The sequence below is a fragment of the Bidens hawaiensis genome, unplaced genomic scaffold, assembly GCF_021521415.1.
Source record: "Bidens hawaiensis isolate Kalapana, Puna unplaced genomic scaffold, B.hawaiensis_p1.1 tig00008096_1, whole genome shotgun sequence".
Taxonomy (NCBI): domain Eukaryota; kingdom Viridiplantae; phylum Streptophyta; class Magnoliopsida; order Asterales; family Asteraceae; genus Bidens; species Bidens hawaiensis.
In genome coordinates, this window is record NW_027491573.1 from 351,592 (window position 1) to 369,637 (window position 18,046).

The window sequence follows — 18,046 nt, forward strand, 5'->3', positions numbered from 1 at the left end:
TCACATAGTTGTTCCCGACCGCCAAGTTATAACATACCAGGCAGCTCCGTTTGCTTTTCAAAAAACTAGCGCCTAGGAGTTTTTTTTTAAACGACGGATATTATATAAAGCACCGAGTAGCAAGAAACTAGCCGGGCAAAAACAAGAAAGGAAAATTACATGAATAAAAGTGGGTTATTCAACCACTCTAACCAATTAACCAAAGAAAAGAGAAGTAAGTAACATCATCAAACAACGTTGCGTACTTCATACGTCTTTTCAAGAAAACAGTATCATTTCGAAACTTCCAAATTGCCCACCAAGCGACATATATAATCGCACCTACAATTTCTTTCTAGACCATACTTAAAGACGAGTTGTCAACCCACTCCATGAGATCAGTTGGGAATCGCAAAGCTGGCAACTTCAAATCAAGTCACCTTTCAACCAAATCTCAAATCTTCTTAACCGAAGCACATTCTCCAAAAACATGAATAACAGATTCTGACCCATTATTACACAAGGGGCAAATTAGTAACCAAATTTGTCCTAGTTGGAAAACTATTTCACACAACCCTCCATCTGCAAGTCTTAATTTTCTGAGGCAAACAAGGGAAGCGATTGGTTTTCCTCGATGCACTAGGGAGTGTACTATTATCAATTCTCTCCCGAATCCCTATAATCGAGAATTCAAACATCCCTTGTAACAAATGTTGTAAAAGTAGGTCTACAAGGCCGAGTACAACCCGAGTATTCGCTACAAGGTATGACCCCGAGGGGAGTTTCTTTAACTCCGCCTAGCTACTAAGAATCGATCGAAGGTGGCCAACCTCAGCCAGAATCACATTTAGTCGGTCAACTTGGGCCGATTTTGACTTAAAAATAAATCATAATTCATATATCTATAATATTAAAAAAAATATGACTTTTTTAACTCATGATTAAATAATTTAGAATAATTTAGTATTTAAAAATGCATTTATTTATTTATATTGATATTAACTTCTTTTGTTATAAATATTAGCAAACTTATGATATTTGACATATATATATAGTATCAAAAAGTTAATTTTCTTATATATACCATTTCCGAGTACTCTCCGAGTACTCCTCGAGTACTCCGAGTACACCCAACTCCACAGTCGGCCGCCTAGGGTCCGTCTAGCGACTTTTGCAACCTTGCTTGCAACAACCAAACCCGTCGATCATTACCATTCGAAAGCGGCCACCATATTTAAACAACATGCATCACCGGATTTGTTTTTCTTGTAATTTTCATTTAGCTAATAAGCCCAATCTGTGTAAGCTCAAATTCTATAAGCATGTTCTCTCTGAGCCTTATCTGTTTAATGGCCAAAAATGTGACTCATGTTATCAAAAGAACGAAACCCGTTAAATATATTATAATAAAGAAAATAATTAATGTGGGCGAGAAATCCGGATACGAGACGAAAGCTTTGATGCACAAGTTTAGCTTCAACGGGGTAGAGTTCTTCTAGAATGTTAGGCTATTATTATGTTAGCTATAAATAGAGCCTTATGTTTGTCATTTGTGTGTCTGTTTTTCATGGTGTAAATCACCCACCCAAGAGGAGCTCACTTTGGGTGAGGTCGGTTCGTTTATTAATATATCAAATATTTTACCGATAACGAGATCGTTCACCATCCTTTATAATATCTTTATATTATATGTTCGGGGTTTGATTAATCGCACCCTTCTCGCACGTTTATCAAGAACAAATCTGTCTGGATCCGATTTATGGACCTACACTTGGTATCAGAGCGGGTTTGAATCAACTGGTTCAACTTTGTTCTTGATATCCGGGTTCTATTTCCGTGATTACCCAAACCGAGATGTTCATTTCTTGAAGACCTGTTGAAGTTTTGAAAATAAAGTTTGAAGATCTTGGAAATAAAATGGAAATTTCGTGCTAGGAGTTCGTCTTTGTAGATCCGGCGTTTCGGGACCGTTCCACCATGCGCCGAAATTCCGACGAGCCTATGGTTCTTCTCCGGCGACGATTTTAGAGATTGGAGATGTAAAAATCAACTCGATGTCTTGGTTATCTCTGTTTGTTCAAGGAGGTCGGTATTTTGATGAAGAGTGAGCCAAAAACTGAGCTGTGATAACGGCGGCTTGTGGTGGATGGTGTCGGCGTTTGACGGTGAATATGAGTGGCTGGCCACCAATAATCTGGTGGTGGTGGTGTTGCCGGATTTGGTTTTCCGATGGACTTTGGATTTGATTCGTGGCTGTGGTGACCGGAACCTGCTCTCCGGTGGCCAGCCACCAGTGACCCATGACGGTGGTGGTTACTAGTGGGGGTGGCTGTTTGTCGGTGACTGTTAGCTATGTAGGAAACCGTGACGGTGGTTACGGTGGTGGCTGTCCTAAGGAGATGGTGTTTGGTGATGTTCGGAGGTCGTGGTGGACGGAGAGATGGAGGTTTTGGTGGTCGTGGCATCGGTGATGGTGGCGGTAGCTACAATGGTGGTGGTCTTCGTGACCGAATGAGAGGGTTACTAGTGATGGATGATGGCGGCTTGGAGAGTGGCTAGTCGGAGGGCTATTTTCTGGCGGTCGGTGGCCGATTACTGTTTCACTGTGTTCCTTAGTTATATTTAAAGAAAGAAAAGAAAAGAAAGGAAAGTAGGAGAGAAAGGAAATGAAAATGCATGATTTTATTTGGTGTTTCCTAGTTTAATGAATGGAAATGAAAGTTTACATTTTTTGTGTTCTTTAGTTGGGAGGAAAGGAAAGAAAAGTTGCAATTTTACCATTATACCCTTAGGTTACTTCCAAGTGTCCATTACTCATTTCTCTAAACCATCTCTACCTTTGTGGTCACAAACGGGTCTTCGTATTTTAACATACTAAAACCCCATATTCTTCCTTCCTTTAACAATTAAATTTAACTAGGTTCTTATTCGTGTGTTGCCGTGCGCGAGCCTAGTGTTAGTTTATTTCTTCTATTATTTTGATATGATCTTACATGCAAAGCTTGGTAAACAAACCGTATAAGCAATTAACTAAATTTAAAAAAAAACATCTTACAAATTAATCTAAACCAACTTAATATTTACCTTTGGCATAGTCCATCTTTTTCAGCTAAGCAATCAAATAATGAAGCATATAAAAACCGCACACAGAAACAAAACCAGAGTGGTAAATGAGCATGATAATAACCTAAGATCAAAGTGTAATATGGCAAAATATAGAAGGACAGTGTGGATATCCCTTAGTGATGTTTGCGATACTTGAATCAAAGTCATGTATCTGACAACCAAATCTTGTTGGAAATTTGGAAACATCGAATCGATCTATTGACCCAGCCCCGCTATGTCCTGCTAAGAATCTTTGGTAGAAGGTATCAACATCATTTCCAAACACAGAAACGACTCCCATACCCGTAATAACAATCCATTTTTTGCATCTTACTCTCGTTTAGGGGCAGTGGCAGAAATGTAAGGAAGTATCATGTGACGGCGTCCGTTGGTGATGTGTGCTGGTGATTTTTGAATTACATGCCATGAGTTTTTGCGAAGTGGGATACGCGTTGATGCCAAGAGAGGTGTGTGATGGAGACGAGCACGAGATTCCATGACTGTAATGAGTGGTATGGTCAGGCTGTTGTGTATGCATATTTATATAAGAATATTGTGTTTATTAGTTTATTTAAGGCATATTTATGGGCTGCTGTGTTTCTTAGAGTTTAGCTTCAACGGGAAGGAGTTCTTCTAGAATGTTAGCTATAAATAAGGCCTTATGGTTGTCATTTATGTGTCTGAAAATGGTGTAAATCACCCACCCAATGAGAGCTCACATTGGGTGGGGTCGGTTCGTTTATTAATATATCAAGTATTTTACCGATAACGAGATCTTTCACTATTCTTTATATTATATCTTCGGTCGTTTGATTTATCGCACTCGTCTCGCACATTTATCAAAAACAACTTTGTTCGTTTGTCGGGTCCGGTTTAGGACCTACATTATATAAGCCCAATCTGTATAACTAGTACTTTTCCCTTCTGGTGGATGGGAACATTAATACAAAAATGTGACAGATACATTAATCATGTAACATGAATGAGCATATATAACAGATTTGGATGAAATATTGAGGTCATAGGGAACAGTAACCAACTCTTGTTTTATGTCCATTCGGTAATTGAGAAGTTTAATATCCGACATAAGTTTATTTACATTCAAAACCAAAATAAAAAATAATATCTTTAAGATAAAAGTACAACTCATTTGAGTAAAAAATGAACAATTTTATTGAAAGTAACATTAAGTAACAAAAAAACATTCATGTAATTTTCTAGATACATTTGATATCTAACATTTCAAGTCTAACCACACTCATTAGATCCATTTCAATATTTTCAAAAGATATTTTAAATTTTATGTTTAATATTCCATCTTGATGGATTCTACTTTCATGAGGAAAAGCATGAACACTTATCCGCCCATGCAATTGAGTGTATTCTTCTAGCTAAAACATAAAATATTAACTGATAAAGTAAATCTTGTAACATAAACATAAGACAACTTAACAAGCCAACAAAAAGACACAAAACAACATACCAAAAAAAACTACAAAGCAGCAACTTAAAGCTTGACAACACGATAATGGCGGTTAATGAAAACTTTTGGAATGTTCAGTCCTTTGTAGAAACTCTCAAGCGAATCATCCGTGTCGGCAGTTGCATCTTCGGAGGGTGCCGAATCATAATCAGACGGGATGGTAGCATCGACAGTTATATCAACAAACTCAATGGATTCCTTAGAACTGCTGATTTCGACAACGTCATTCCATTTCCATTCTAGCAAGGCTCTGGTTCTTTTTCTTTTATTTTCTATACGACGGATCTACAAAACATAAAGAACTTGTTTGTTGGAAGTTCATAAAATCAATAAGACATATATACATTAAAATTCGAATTGAAGAACTTCATGCAAACTACCTCGTTGTTGAACTCACAAGAAAGTTGTGATTTGTACGGACTATAGGGTCTGGATGATACAACTTCAACACTCTCACAACATGTCTGAAAATAAGCAAGACCACAAACAACAAAAGAAAATAAATAAAGTGTACATTATCATTGCAACTAAAAATACAACATAATCATCTTTCAAATAATATGATTAAATGATGAAAGTAAGACAAATGCAATTTACGTATGCATTGCTCCTTACTTGGACATGTTTATCACTTTGGTTTTCTTCCATCTTTTGTGCAATGGTTGATGTATGTATAAAGAACGCTTCAAATTTTATATAAACTAGTATTTTGACCCCCGCGAAACCATAGCCGAATAAATAAAAACAAAAACGAATATAAGAACCACAAACAATATCTAAAACCTTTACTCCAACACTATCAATTTCACCAATATACAACCTTAAAAGGCTAATATAAGAAGCCACAAACCATAAAAATATTCGGCTTCAATGTCATTAAAATGCCCAAAAGGAGAGAACATTACAAACAGTTATGTGGCAAAAAATTCTGAAACATCATATTTCCAATAGATATTTGAATTCACGCAAAGCCACAATTACCCGGAATCAACTACACTTGGAAAACTCACTTTAATCAGAACCATTTAACTCAAACCCGTTTTGTTTTATCCCGAACCAAATCAGCACTTTCCATGCATCTGGATAATTCAGATGAATTGCGAGTACGTGAGAGAGCAGCTTTGGCTACAAATCAACCGTTGCATAGTCCATAACCACGACACACCGCGACATGCATCCAATGATCGCCGTCCCCTTAGTTTAAACCAACCATCAAACCCTTTGTAGTAAACAACACAGCACCATGCGAAACATGTAAAAGGTTCCAAATCAAAATCTTGGAAATAATGATAACAAAGCCTCTTGTTGAAGACTAAATTAAATCTAATTATTGTGCTTAAAAGGTAGTTTATTACCTCAAAGAACGCAGAATACACTCAATTCGAAACCGCGGATCCGCTGCCGAGGCGCCGGCATAGAAACGACCGATGGACGACAGCCACCGGTCCTCGAATGGATTTAGTTTACATGGCATACTGCAGAGTCATACACCATTGACTTGAAGCTTAGCAAAGCACCTGACGCATCAACTAAAGCACTTTAATTGTATTGCATGATGACTGTATTTAAGTTACAGCAGGTAAAAGGAAAATAAATCATTATCTTTGGCTTTATTGTGTTTGCTGTTTTGTAGAATAAGAAAAACCTCTAGGTTGGACCAACATCTTAAATCATCTAATTTTCAGGTTTCAAACAATTTAAGAGTTCAGACTAACCCACCCTAAAACGCCTTAAAATTAAGTTACTAATAAAAGCTAGAAAGCTACTTTTATCATGATTAAAATTAGAATCTAAAAAGCTTTAAAAGAAACAACTCACTGCTTTTGGGAACATCAGGGTGATTCCAGTCTCCAGAGAGCCTGCAGCTTCGATGTCGCCATTAAAATATACGCAAAGTGACCCTAATTATCAGTTGCTCAATTATAATTCTAAATAAAATCAAGTAAATTATAGAAGCAACTAAGCATGACCGCAATACCTTGGATGAGATAAATAGAGGAAAGCCAACCATCATCATCGCCAAGGTTTCGGTCTACAATGACGGTGATGTGAGGTGATACCACGACAGTGAGTCCAAGGTAGATGACGGTGATGCGACGCAGCTGAAGTGACGTCGGTGGCTAGCTATGAAGAGAGAGAGAGAGTTGCAACCAAAAAAATTATAATATGTTTGAGCCTCATAAGCCATAACTTCAACATAGCCAAGTTCTTAGCAGTCTGAGGCACTTCAACATAGCCAAGCTCAGAGGTCTGAGATGGGGACGACTTTCATTTACTGCTATGAGAGGCAATGTTCCCTCCATGATTGCAGCTGCATTAAGCAAAAAAGTAAATACAATAGTTAGAAAAAGAGTTGATGTTAAAAAGTTAAAACAAATTTAGCAAATCTAAATGTCCATAGGTTTTAGATATTTTAAAAAAGTGTCATGTGTTAAAAAAAGAGTATGTTATATGATTAGTTAATATAGTGATTTTGATATTTATGCTTTTTGGAATACACTTTCAGCAACTTTCAAGTTGGTGAATTTATTCGGAGTATCTCTTTTTTTAACTATTTTTTTAGTTTAGCAGTTACAAACAATTGACAAATTGAGAAAATGAAATAAATATGGCATTACCTTAGGGTGAAAACTCTTCAGACACAGATACAGCAAATTAGAGACTTGTAACTATTAAAAAAAGACAAAAACACATTATTTAACAAAATAATGGAGAAAAGATGAAAGTTATGAACTACAAAAATGAAATAAAATTAGACACCAAACAAAGCAAAGCAAAAATAACAACTGTAATGGGGGAATGATGTCAATTGTCAAATTGCTTAACAAAAATTTGACCTACACAAAGACACTGCATATCTATTCGAAGTACTACAAACATCATCTTGTGTGTAACTAAGAACATCTAAGTACCAAAACAACTAAAAGCTTAATAATGTAACACACGACCGTGGCCAATTGCAAAAGGGAAGTTTGACCTCAATTAGAAAGTCAAATTAACATAAAAACAGAACATACTATTCATGCTCAATTGCAGAAGATACATGCAAACATTATTGAATAGACAAAGAAATATATTATAGTATTACCTGAGGATGAACGATATTCAGATACATAACCAAACCTGCAAATCAGGAGGAAAAAAAATAAACCAAAAAAGAACCCAATCTAAAACATAACCCTAATTTGATGAATAACTTACAAAAAAATCCAGTTAATCTCAAGCTTCATACGCACCTGCAGGTTACAAACATCATACGAAGGAATGGATTACAAAAAAGCAAGACGGAATTGGAGACAGAAAGTGAAGATTAAACATACCTACACCGGCGAGAGGATGCACACAAAAAGGAAAGTGAACAATAAGTCTTCATCAACAATAGCATCAAAAGCCCTAAACTCAATCAAAATCACCATCATACTTGCAGCGGAGATAGTGGGCGGTGGTGGTGTGGTAGTTTTGCAGCAGATACAAAATGAAAGAGAGATCTGCTGTTGAAAATGACAGAGAGGGAATATTATTAGAAGAGAGACACGTGTGTTGTGTATCTGTGTTTTTCAGAAGAAGAGGCACGTGTCCAACCAAAGAAAACATGTACAATAGATGGAACCCAAATTACAACATTTAAAGTACAATTCACAACTCTATAGGCAAGAAGTACAACAGTTAATGCAGAGAATCATGATAAGAAGTTGCAAATTAATATATAGTATAATATGTCTAGTAGTGGATGGTTACTCATGTAAATAGGTGTAGTGGGGGTAGTTACATCTAATGAAAAGTAACCGCTTTTTAATCCATCCTTATCGAACAGCCAATATTCAATCTTGGATCTTATCGGATGACTCATATCAAATTCCACTCTTCTGTAATCTATTATATTAATTATATTATTAATCAATTAATATAATTTTCAATTTATTAATTTTTAAGGGAATTATATAGTATATATGTTAATTGAATCGTAATCTATTATTTTTAAGGGAATTATTAATTTATTAATGCAATCTATTATATTAATTATATTATTATACTTTATGATTCACACACTTCTAATAATAGTTGACATGATAAACTCAGTTAATTATATAGTATATATGTTAATTGAATCGTTAGTTAACATCATTTGTTGTTTTCTATTTGTGATCCATCCACTTGGACCCGACAAATTTTAACCCAACCCATATACATGCATTTGTTGTTTTCTTTTTCAACCGTTTTCCAACAAATTTTTCTTACAAAATTGCTACAAAAACATGTGGTTGTAAATTTCCTACAACTTTCCTACAAAATCTATTCATAATTTTTATTAGATAATATAGTAGCAAAGTTTGAGCTTATTTTTTTTGTTGGAAATCTGCTGGAACTACTTATCGTATGAAGTTTTTGTGAGAAAATGACTTGTTTTCTAACAGTGGCAGCGGGAGGAGGAGTAACTGTTGTAGTAGATGGGACCCACCCAATTCATCATCTTCTACCACCACACTCCGTTTCTTCAAGAACATCACCACCACCACCACAACAACTCCACCACCATTGCCCGGCCACCATAGATTAGATGTTGATTGAAAAACAACATGATTACTGTTATTAATATTAACATTTGCACCATTTTTGAAACCCTGTAGCACCAAAAGAAAGGGTATTTTTGGGGATGTATTTGTTAAATTAGAAAACTGAGTTTCTTCTCTTAAAACTCCAGCTTTGACCAAAAACTCCTCAAGAGTCATCTCACATCAAGTTATTTGTCTTTGAGGTAAATTAGGTTGATCGAAACTGTTAAACTCTTTTGAAATAGCTTTCTAAATTTCATCAATAGTTTTCTGGCTTAATGTTCTTGGAATGTTTAATTATCCTTGGCGGTGTATAGTCACATCGCCACCTCGTTGACCACTGTTGGCGGTCTTTTTCTGGTTGTTTGAACTTCTTCTGCATTTAGCATTTCAGTTGCTTTTTAGCAGCTCAGATGCTTTTTAACATGTGAGTGACAAGTAGCAAAACTTATTTTTATTAGAGAGTATAGATATAGACGAACACAAACTTTGAATATGTGTGTTAAGAGGTAGCCAACAAAGATGTTTGGGCCGACATTCATTGTCTTTCTTTAGTGTATATAGTTTAAATGTCATATAGAATCTAGAATTTAGAGCAGAAGTACCGTGTATATACGGTGGCGGGCCGGCGGCCTAACTCTAAGAAACACAGTAGCCTATAAATATGCCTTAAAAACTAAGTAATAAACACAATATTCTTATATAAATATGCATACACAGCAGCCTGACCATACCACACATTACAGTCATGGGATCTCATGCTCGTCTCCATCCCACACCTCTCTTGGCATCAACGCGTATCCCTCTTCACAAAAACTCATGGCATGTAATCCTAAAATCACCAGCACACACCACCAACGGACGTCGTCACATGTTACTTCCTTATATTTCTGCCACTGCCCCTAAACGAGAGAAAGATGCCAAAAAACGGATTGTTATTACGGGTATGGGAGTCGTTTCTGTGTTTGGAAATGATGTTGATACCTTCTACCAAAGACTCTTAGCAGGACAGAGCGGGGCAGGGTCAATAGATCGATTCGATGTTTCCAAATTTCCAACGCAATTTGGTTGTCAGATACATGACTTTGATTCAAGTGGATATATTAATCGCAAACAAGACCCAAGACTGGATGATTGTCAAAGGTATTGCATTGTCGCAAGGAAAAAAAGCACTTGAAGATGCTGGTATTGGTGGTGCTGAACTCTCCAAGGTACACCGTCATTCGTTCCATGGTTCATGTGTTCTTAATTTTGTGTAAGATTTCTTTATGTTTGTGTGTAGGTCAATAAATCGCGTGCCGGTGTGCTTGTTGGAACAGGACTAGGCGGGTCTACGGAATTTTTTGAAAGTCTGGAAGCTTTAAACGAAAGAGGTTATAAAAAAGTGTCACCATTTATGACATTATATACTCTCCCAAATATGGCCTCTGGCCTTCTAGCAATGGATCTTGGGTTTATGGGACCAACCTACTCCATTTCAACTGCTTGTGCGTCATCCAATTATTCCTTTTGTGCTGCTGCAAATCATATCCGTGATGGGGTGGCTGATTTGATGATTGCTGGAGGGGTAGAAGCTCCTTTTAATCCGATCACATTCGGAGGTTTTGTTGCGTTAAACATATTGTCTCAAAGAAATAATAATCCCCAAACTGCTTCCAGACCCTGGGACCAAGATAGAGATGGCTTTGTCTTGGGCGAAGGGGCTGGCATTTTGGTAACTTTCACACCCATGCATGTAGATTATACGATTTCTTGTTCTCTTCTATTTTGATATCTATCAACGGTTTGTTTGCAGGTGATGGAGAGTTTAGATCATGCAATGAAACGGGATGCGTCAATAATTGCTGAATTCTTAGGAGGTGCAATAAATTGTGATGCATATCATATTACAAGTCCACGACCAGATAGCTTTGGGATTACATCTTGTATTCAACGCAGCTTATTAAATGCTGGTGTGTCAGTAGAGGAGGTATCCAATGCTCATATCCATATAATCTTATTGGTTAAATTGTTCGAAATCAGAGGGTTAATTTATGGGGCGATTTTCTGGTTCGATCCACAAAAACAAAACAAATAGGAAATGAGAAAAAAAGAAAGAAAGAAAGAAAACACTAGCTAGTTCTACTGCTAATAATGCTACATCCAATGCATGTTCCCTTAATACTCGGTCAACCCCCTTCACCATATGATGTTAACCGAGATAGATTGCAAATAGATTAGCATTTATGTTAATCAAGAATGTATTGCATGCATATAACTAGGATGTATTGCAAATTAAGATGTAATCGAGGGGAATTCTTCTTGATCACACCGTGTCGCGTGTCACAAATTAAAATGAAACACAGTTATCTTGCATAATCATATAACCAACTAAATAAAAAATATGACCAACACTTAAATTTATAGTATGCTAAGGTAGCTAGTTCAATATATTCGACGTTATTGACCTCGCTAGAATGTCATGGATGTCATGTTAGCAGGTAAATTACATCAATGCGCATGCAAATTCTACCAAGGCTGGAGATCTAGCTGAGATAACCGCTCTAAAGAATGTATTCAAAGATAGCTCACGAATCAAAATGAATGCCACCAAGGTGAAGAACATCCAACATCTTTTCTTCTCAATATGAACCTCATATTGACTAGTATTTTTTCAGTCCATGATTGGATACACACTTGGAGCATGTGGAGGTATGGAAGCCATTGCCACAATTAAAGCGATTCAAACAGGATGGTTGCACCCAACCATTAATCAATTTGTAAGTAATATCTGATGCATGTAATTTTTTCTTCCTCTTCTAAGTTTCTTGTTTTTATCGCAACTATAGAACCTTGAACCTGAAGTTGAATTCGACATTGTTGCCAATCGTAAGCAACAACATGAAATCAATGCTGGTGAGTTTGATTTCGATTTGACCTCCAATTCTGGATTCTCTTAATCAGTTAAGTTCACTTACCGAATTCAATTTATTTGTTATGCAGCGATTTCAAATTCATTTGGTTTTGGCGGACACAATTCCGTTGTAGCATTCTCTGCATTCAAATCTTGATGGTATCACAAAGAATCTTGTACAAATATGTGCTTTTAAGAAATAAATAATGATAATTGTTTTAAATATTAACATTTATAGAAAACATATTTTAGTAAGATGTAAAATGCATTTTACATAAACATAATATAACTAGTGAGATTAAACCGCGCATTGCGGCGGAAAAAAGTCGATTAGTACCGGTGCACACGCTATGCAACCAAAAGAAAAGCCAAAAAAGATGTCTTAATATGCGTGAAAGGATATTGACAATTGTTCAGTTCGTTTGTTTTTTATTATTAACTAAATAAAAGTATAAATTATTAGGTTAAATAATTAAAGGAATATTAAGAGAAAATAAAATATAAGACAATCTAAATTAAGATATGAAATCAAAATTAAAATAAATAAAACAAGCATGCACTCCAACGGCTAATTTTAATATAGTATACAAATTTATAGCATTCTAACAAGTATATATCAATGCAACAAACCAGGAAAAGAAGAATTGCATTTTACATAAACATTATATAACTGGTGAGAATAAACCGTGCATTGCGAGATTGACAATAAGAAAACACCACCTAAGGTTCAACAGTCATATATGAACTTTCAAGGGTGAGATTGCAACAGGGTTCTCTTCTTTTACTGAAAATAGCAATATATGATTTGACCATACTTTTCTCTTTGTAAGCCCCAAAATCGGGTAAGTTACGATACAAAACGGTAATCAAATGATCATTAGTGAAAGATAGGAGAAGAAGAAGAAGAACACAGATAAGAGGGAGAGAAACTCTCTAAATCATTCACTACTCATTACGTATATTGTTCGTCTATTTAACGAACTGGAGTATTACAAATGTTACATTTAACCCCCTCCTACTTATACACATTTAACTCCTAACCCCCTATACTATATACTACCTAACATTTACTCCTAACCCCCTATACTATATACTACCTAACATTACTCCACCCTCAAAAGATTTTTGTCCTCAAAAATCAGAATAAGAAAAAAAAACAAAGTTTAAGCAGTATCACACAAATGGTGAGAAAAGAAAAAAAATCAAGGACCAGGCTAATGGAAAAGTGAATCCAATCCATTGCTTATGAAGACCCAAGCAATCTCCAATTGGTACAACTTTGCACCCAGTGACAAACTTGCAGGTTGAGTCACTTGTGACGGATCAGGAAACTTTTCCTCTTTGAGTATGTAATAAAATCTGAATCTGCCATCCATTTGTCATCAAGATTCGTCACTTGAATTTTATCTTTCTGCCAAATACTTAAAAACCAATCTCACTTGTTAACCAAATCAAATAAATGTTTCCTGAATATGTAGATTTTCCAATCTATCCACTGACTTTTACAACTTGTTCCCCATCTTTTAACTTTCACATTTTTATTAATTGTTGACTTTTGATAATCAACTTTTGATTTCCAAGCATTTGACATTTTATATTCATTTGGATTTTGGTGATGCCTTCCTGCCATCATAATCCCACTTTCCCAAAACATTACTATTTTGGCAGTAAGTGTTTTATCAACTATAATTGCTTTCCACCATGGAAGATTTCCAAGCTTGTGTACATGTGCAGCTGCACGTAAAACTCTTCCCGCCACCCCCTTCATGATTATAATGAGAGACAACTCTTAAGATTTTGTCATCCGAGCAGATAATAAGAATTCTATAATTTTCCCATCCACATTTTTCATTTTTGCATTAATCTGCGGTTTTGTTTGAGATTCTTGCAGCTGCAGTTCTTGTAACTCATTCTTTTGTTTCCACTTAACTAGCCATCTTTCCGGAATTACTTGGTTGTATTTAACGATCATTCTGCTTAGCCAAGTAAGAATATAATCATGACCATATGCATTGAATTTTGGGAAGTTAATCACAAATATTTGCAATTAATGTACCAAATCTGTGAAAAACTTTCTGAAAAATATCATATTTCAATCATTTGAAAATATATTCAAGGCATCACTGAGATTGAATTTATTCATTCCTTCTTGACTCGTCCAATCTTGCTTTACAGAATCGATTTCGTTTTTAAGCCCACTAATATCATTTTCATTATCCTTTTCATCATTAGATTCTGGAACCACATTTTCTTTTATGAAAGTGTGACTAACATGATCACTAATGCTCACAATATCCTTCAACCCATCGAATTCACACCTTGCATTGTGTAGGCTGTCCACAACCGTTCCTGCATCAGATGTATTTCCTGACATATCAATTGGAACCTCTATTGAAACAGACTTTCTATTTATTTTTTCTTGATCCACAACCGATTCCTTTATGTTTATCTGTTGATCAACCACTTCCATTTCGATATTCATATCTTGATTCAAAGTCTCATCTATATGTGCATCTTTAGAAGAATCGATATGATCCTTGGTGGGTACATCCAAATCCTTATTTTTATTCAAAATATCAAGAAAATCAACTTGGTTTGTTGCCTTTTCATATGCCTCCTCTAGTGTTTTTGGTCTTAACAACTTAATCCACCACTTAATTTCAGGTTTTAGACCCTCCACGAATAGACTTATAGCATAACCCTCACTTAGAACTACTCTAGTAAGGAGAAAATCAAATGAGTTACAATAGTCTTGAAATGAACATGTATGTTGTAAGTTCTTGATGTCATCCATTGATGAAGTAGTATTTAGAATTCTTGTTTTTTTATATTTGGTTTCGAATAAGCGAGGATTTCGTTTTCCCCATGTTGATGATCCCATCCATTCATCAACACATCTATAACCACTGTAAAGTTCCCAATCAGTTGGTGGTTTTGAATAATCCGGTATGTAACCACAACAATGGCCCCTGTCTTCGTGTTGTAACCAACCGCAAGAACACCTACGAGTCGCACAAACATGAACCTTGTTTTCCCATATCAAACCCCCACACGAACACAAGAACACCATTGTTACCTTGATTGTTGCCTTCAATTATTGCTGCCAAGAACCCGTTGTTTCCCTAATTTGATTGTTGACAAAGAACCTGCTAATCCTAATGCCTAATCTGATTGTTGCTGAAATTCCTTAAGAACATCAGACCTTGGATTGCTACTTTCAAGAATAAGTTGTTGCCCTAATTCAATTTTGATGTAGACCTCAATTGCCAACGAATTTTAATGTTAATCAATCTGGTTGGTAGATTGATTTGCTTCAGTTAATCGCCCATGCCATTCACCACTGTTGATTGAATCAATGGCCACCGTGGATTGACTAATTGTTGCTAAAAATTGAACTGATGTTTATCACTGGTATTTGATTGTATTTGAGATGAAATTGATCGAAACAATGACCAATTTCAGAGAATCCACAAAAATTTGGGGAAATTGTAATTAGGGTTCAAGATCAAGAGCGTCCAAGGATGGAGCAGCTCTGATACCACTTGTTACGATACAAAACGGTAATCAAATGATTATGAGTGAAAGATAGGAGAAAAAGAAGAAGAACACAGATAAGAGGGAGAGAAACTCTCTAAATCATTCACTACTCATTACGTATCTTGTTCGTCTATTTAACGAATTGGAGTATTACAAATGTTACATTTAACCCCTTCCTACTTATACACATTTAACTCCTAACCCCTATACTATATACTACCTAACATTTACTCCTACCCCCCTATACTATATACTACCTAATAGGGTACCTCATAACGACTGCATAATTTAGTTACAAAACACAGTTCTCAAATGAAAATTTTCATTAAATCATGGCATCGGAAAGTACATAACATCATGTAAACATTACACGTCATTAGTTATTATAGTAGCATAAATTGTCTTAGCAAAAATTCATAAATGGGTACTAGTTGTAACTTGGGTAGTCTGCTCACACACTTCAAGTCAACGTCCTCTATCTGCAATTAACCTAATGTGCATATTAAAAGTGAGCTATGTTTAGTGAGTTCTAGTTTAAACATTTGTAACCAAACATAACAAAATATAACTTCATACCGTGTCATGCACATCATATCAAGTTATGACTAACTAACGTTCATACTCTTATCGTCATCACATAGCCAAAACATTCATCATATCATACATTATATATATGCATTCCATATGTCATGAAACAACATGCACCCCACCGGTCGATAACTCTCGTCATCATCATTCCATATGTCTCGTAAGATCATACAGCCACGCTGCGCAATGACTACCGTCATCACCATTCCATATGTCACAAATAGTCCTCTTAGATTGGTTTGAAGATGATGCATACTGTTAATGTTTAATCTTGTATCCATTGCTTCCTGAAACATTTTCCAAAACCTTGACATGAACCATGTATCCTAGTCGGATACTATTGATGATGGTTCACCATGTTGAACTACTACCTCATTGATGAATGATTGAATGTATTGGCTAGCTTTTTATAAGTAAAAGTCTCACATATCGGCAGAAGTGACCACCTTTTGTTAAACGGTTCACAATCACCCGAATGGTATTGCATCCGTCAGCTATATGGGATAACTTAGTTATGAAGTCCATGGTGATGTACTCTCAGTTCCATTCCAACAGGGCTAAATATTTCCATAAAGCTTTTGATGCTAAGGCTTTAACATGAAGACAAGTTAGGCACTTTCTCACATATTGAGTCACCTCATGCTTCATACCTTGCCATCAATAATCAATCTTTAAGACCGGGTACATTTTTTCGTTCGTGGGTGAATTGATTTTCAAATCTTATGTGCCTCGTCCAAAACTTACTCTCTTAACTACTGCTGAAACAAAGTAACCATATATCCACTTTGTTTCTTAACTCCATGAGAGTTTCCTAGTAAACCTCATATTGGCCGGTCATTCGGTCCTCTTTAGTATCATCACCTTCAAAGGTTCTAGTAGAGATTTTATAGTATGTTCTATAAATATAACGTTACCACTAACTATTATTAGGTCTAACTTTCTATATGGCTCAATGTGCCATGACCACATTAGCTTTTCCAGGATAATGCATTATCTCACAATCGTAGTCCTTTAATTTATCAATTACAACGAACGTTATTGTCTCATGTTCAGATCTTTCTTCTCAAAGAAATACGCCTCTTGCTGATATATCCTACACTTGGTTCCATAAAGATACTGTAAGTTAAGGCCAATATTTGTGACTTGTGATATCAAATTGCAAAACTCGTTATATATTTTATGGTCAAGTGAATAACTTAAGCCGACTAGGAAACCGACACGAAACGAGAGCTTCGGCACGCACGTTTAGCTTCAACAGGAGATCTTCTAGTTTATTTGTGTGGTTTAGCTATAAATAGGGCAATTTTTGTCATATTTATGTGTGTGTTTGTATGGTGTAAACAACCACCCAAGGGGAGCTCACCTTGGGTGGGATCGGTTAGATTAACGTTATGAATCTTTTATTATTACTGATTGCGGAGTCGTTCAATATTATCTTTATATTATTTGTTCGATCGTTTGTTTATACCACACCCGTCTCGAAATATGTATCAAGTGCAAAATCCGTTTGAGTGGTTGTTTTGGGACCTACACATACTATCTATATCTTCAAAGGAAATTTTCAAATCATGAGTCAAATAGTTCACTTCAAGAACTTTCAATTGCTATGATGCATTCACTTTTCGCCGTTACATAAGCACACATCACAATCCTTGATACGAGGCATCCAAACAAACCACCAAGTCCTGGTCGCCACCGAGATCTGCCATCATTTCGCTTGGTTGGCATCCTTGGTTCCATCAAGTTCGTTACCTCTTCAACCTTGGCGGGATCTACCATCCCTCTGGTTAATGATGTTTCCAATAAATTGAACCTCTCATAGCCAAAAGGCACATTTGGCGTACAACCTTTCCTTTCTCAACATTTCCAATACCTCATCAAGATAATAAGCAGCTTCACTTCTTGAAT

The 18,046-nt window shown here is 35.9% G+C and overlaps 1 pseudogene; it reads left to right on the forward strand.

Moving 5' to 3' along the window:
- Positions 1-9,868: 9,868 nt before the first annotated feature.
- On the forward strand, positions 9,869-12,170 carry LOC143636960 (3-oxoacyl-[acyl-carrier-protein] synthase I, chloroplastic-like; annotated as a pseudogene).
- The last annotated feature ends 5,876 nt before the right edge of the window (positions 12,171-18,046 follow it).